We start from the raw sequence: 4,238 nt of genomic DNA on the forward strand, positions 1-4,238 counted from the left end.
CCTTCGCTGCGACCAGGCGCCATTTACAGTGGTGTGTAGGCGACTGGAGGCTGCAGAACAGTGGGGCCCTTCAACACACACCTGCTGCAAATACGCCCACACACAAGCAGGAGACAATTTACCTTTAATTCCACTGCAAAAATCAATATTTAACTGTTTAGGTGCTGACTCTGTGCTTCTCTTCCTTTGAAGCAATATGTTGGCGATGTTACACAATATAACCACACATTTGTTCACTGGATATGGGTTTTTTGCATTTTGGAGATAATTGTTGTTTACTTAATGTTTCTCACCCAAACTGCTGGAAACAACTTGATTGATTGATTGATTGATTGATTTATTGACATTTTTTAATGGATATTCTCTGAGACGTTTTATTTTTCACATTCCCTAAATCAATATTTTTTTCCTTGTGCATTTTTATAGTAAATATTCAATTTTATTTTGGTTTTCAGATTTTCTTTAGAATCAGAAAAATCTAAAACCTTCAGGGTTCAATAACAAGATTTTCACATTTTCTTAAAATTAAATAGATTTTGCCTTGGAAGAAAAATGTCAACATTTTCACAAACCAAATAAAAAGCAATGACATAGTAAAATTGCTAAATCCTCATTAACTGATCACAATCTTTGGATTTTCAGATTAGGAGACATTTCCTCTTGTATTTTTATACTAATTCAATAATTTATGGTGTGCAGACTTTGACCCCAGCAGGTCTGAGTGACTAAGCTGCTGTGCATTACCGTTACATCTCTAATGAGGCCTGATGTAAACAATCTATATGTGCATTTCCTTACACAACTCATCTGCACACACACACACACAAACACACACACACACGCACAAAGCCCCCAATAATTCATGTTTATTCATGCTTTTGTGTTGTGCCCACAGTTTAAAAGCTGCACAGTAAATCATTAATTTGACTAATATAGGTACACATTTCTTCAGATGTTTCATATTCTTGTTAGTGAAAACAAATTACAATTCATGTTTGCAAATGTGCCGTTTTCCTCCCTTTCTTCCCCTGGAAAGCACTTTGTATGGGGAGCCTGGTGCTGTTTGGAGAAGAGGCAGAGTGTGTGTGTGTGTGTGTGTGTGTGTGTGTGTGTGTGTGTGTGTGTGTGCTCTCCCCCCCCCTCACTTCCTAATAATCTATTCTGTTCAGCCAGCTGCATACATTGACAAATGTTTCCAGCATTAGGTATTTACCCGCTGAAAGGTAATGGATGCAAGGCTTTAAGAACGCCTGCTGCAAGAAACACCACGACAGGAAACGTTCCCCTCTGCTCAGTGGCAGAGAAACTGTCTGTTTGAAGAGGAAATTTGGGAATATTTACACAGATCAGAGGGAAAATTAGAGTTTCATCCTCTTTCTCCATGACTCATGTGAAAATATGTTTCCCAGATTGCATTAATTAATGACAATCTGCAGCGTTTGGCCTGGAATAGAGCGTCTGAGTGATGTGTCTGTGGTGTGTAGCAGCTGCTCCTCATAGATTGACTCACTGGTGGCGTCCGTACAGTCAGACGCGCCTGCAGGATGGAGGCTTAAACCCGCCGCCTCCTCTTAATCTGCTCCTCGTCTCTTATGGAGTTTCTTGTAATTTTTTAAAGACTCTTTCTCTCGTGTTTCTCGTTCGCTGGAGGCAAATGAAAGCTGTGACGCTGCATTGATGAAGCTGCTTACTTCAACACCCCCCACCTTTCCCTCTCCCACTCGTTTGAACTCTTTATCACATTGTTCTCTTGTCTCGCACTTGTATCCTTCTGGTTATTGCTTTTCTTATTTATTGCCTTTGAGTAATGCTACATTTGAAACTTCAAACAGGGAAGAATTAGTAACATGGAAATGAAAGGAAGAGCTGAGTGATGAAAGTTAGAGTGTTTCTGTGTTTTCAGACATAAAAGCCTCCTTTTTCTTTTCGTCTTTTATTATGTCCCTCAAGGTGACAATCGTGTCAACAAACGGTGCTCGTACCTCAGTTTGAGAACCCTTGGTATCACACAAGTACAGATTGCAGGTAACTAATATTTATACTGAAGCGGTTTACCTGTAACTATAGCAACGATGTCTTTCTCCTCGAGATGAAGAGTCTAAACACATCCGTACCTTTTCTCTCTGTAATAAATTTGCAATATTCTCCGTAAATAAAGACTTATTTTGTGTAAATATGCCAAAACGAGCTTGAATCAAAGTCAGGATGCTGCTGCTTTTTAAAGGGTTAATAATCTACAGAGGTTACAACAACATGACCACACAAACACAATGCAGCGTGCGTCTGTGTTTGAATCCCGACGCCCGGAGAAATCACAGAGCGACTTTGTTACTCAGCAAGTAAACAGAATAAAGAAAGAAAGTGAGAGACTTTAAAGGAGAATTACACCAAAAAAAGAGGAGAAAGAAGCGACGCCCATGTTGTGTTCGCGTCCCGGTGGGATTAATGGATAACTCTTCTGTTCTTAGGCAACACAAAATGACCACAGGCAGCGGGGGAGTTCAGCGCTCAGTAACTGTAGCTGTTTCCATCCATACATTATTAGAGGAATAGCAGCCGTGGTGATTGAATTTCTGACCTTTTGTTGAAATGGGAAAGAAGGTTGTGTGTGTGTGTATGTGTGTGTGTGTATGTGGGCCCCTGCATTTCAATTTTTGTTGTGTCATTCATGTCTTAAAATAACTACAGGGATGAAAGTTCATGACTCGATTCAATTACGCTGCTGTTTAAAGGCTAAAGATGTCGCTGTGCTACACGGAAACCTGCTGGCAGATTAAACTGCGACAATCTGAAGACGCTGCTGATCAACTCCCGCTCACTCACTCTGTAGTTAGCAGCACAACGCCGTTTCAGACCCGCCTGAGCTTCAGTTAACTTTCCAAACACACCAAATGATTCAAAATGGAGTTTGGATAAAAGTCTGCATGGGTTTTTAAGGGAAATTAAAGAGATTTGTAAGGAATTAAGAATCTTTTCCACCTTGTTGACATGATTCTTAATGGGTGACCAATGTGTAAAGCCACTGACGGATTTATTTTTGTAAAGTCAATTAAAATCCTGAGTTCTACAAAAACAGAATATCCCATTTTTCAACTTCTGTGTAAAGTTAAAGCCTAAATGTTTCTCTGTGATAAGGAACGCCTGACGATGAGTCGGCTGATACCCGCCTCTCCTTTACCACCAGGCTTCATCCGACCAGAAGCCAACGAAGTCTGGTGGCAGAACCTGGCTGAGCTCTGCCATGAAGCAGCAGAGTTCACATTAAAAGCTGCTGACAGCTGTGGGAGAGAGTTCCCACTTTCATCTGGGCGCCGCCGCCGTAACCTCAACGTCACCCGCTCGGCCCACGCAAAGGCCCCGCCGCCGCCGTCTGTTATTACTGTGCGTCGCATCCCAGAGAGAGACGGACGGAGAGAGGGTGAGGGAGAGAGAGAGGGGGAGGGAGAAGTGGCCGGCCACGTTTTTCGCTTATCGGCAAACTTTTGGCTCATTTCATTTATTTTTATGAGGGAACACTTCATCTGATAGCCTTGAACCGACGGCCCTCCGCCGCTGCCCGGGAGCCCACCCAGCGTCTCTGTCTCACCGGATCAACCTGTTTGCTGAAAGAAGGAAAGTGAGCTCTTTCAGTGAAGTGTGTGTGTGTGTGTGTGTGTGTGTGTGTCATAAAGACAGACACACACAGAGAGAGGGGGAGGCTCTGTTTTTACCTTAAATTGAAGCTTTTTGTGTCTTTCTGTATCACATTTAAACTAATCAACTGATCAGTAAAACCCACCGGATTGGAACACAAACCCTCTGCAGTACTTGTATATTGTGATGATTATTCGTTGATGTGTCTGTTCAACTTCTGTCCTTTGTTCCTTGCTGTTGGATTCACAGTGGTGGAAGCCGCAGAGTCCCAGATAAGAGTCACAGCCCCAAACCGGAGCCCAGATCTGCCTCCTGCAGGCCTCTGCTGCCCCTTAGGGGTGGAAGACCAAACGTGGAGGGTTGAGAATGTGCCGTGAGCGAATAAGGGGGGCAACATGATGGGGAAATGTGGAGGATTCCTCAGTTTTCATGGAGTTTCTGATGAATTTTCCTTTCATTGTAGTGGGAGCTGCTGTGTGAGGCTTCAGCTTTTCCTCTCCGTTTACAGCATAGGGGCTCGATGTGTGTGTGTGTGTGAGAGTGAGTGAGTGTGTGTGTGTGTGTGTGTGTGTGTGTGTGTGTGTGTGTGTGTGTGTGTGGCAGCC

The sequence above is a fragment of the Genypterus blacodes genome, unplaced genomic scaffold (genome assembly GCF_046128005.1).
Source record: "Genypterus blacodes isolate CSIRO-AG114 ecotype Tasmania unplaced genomic scaffold, CSIRO-AGI_Gbla_v1 ptg000105l_1, whole genome shotgun sequence".
NCBI lineage: Eukaryota > Metazoa > Chordata > Actinopteri > Ophidiiformes > Ophidiidae > Genypterus > Genypterus blacodes.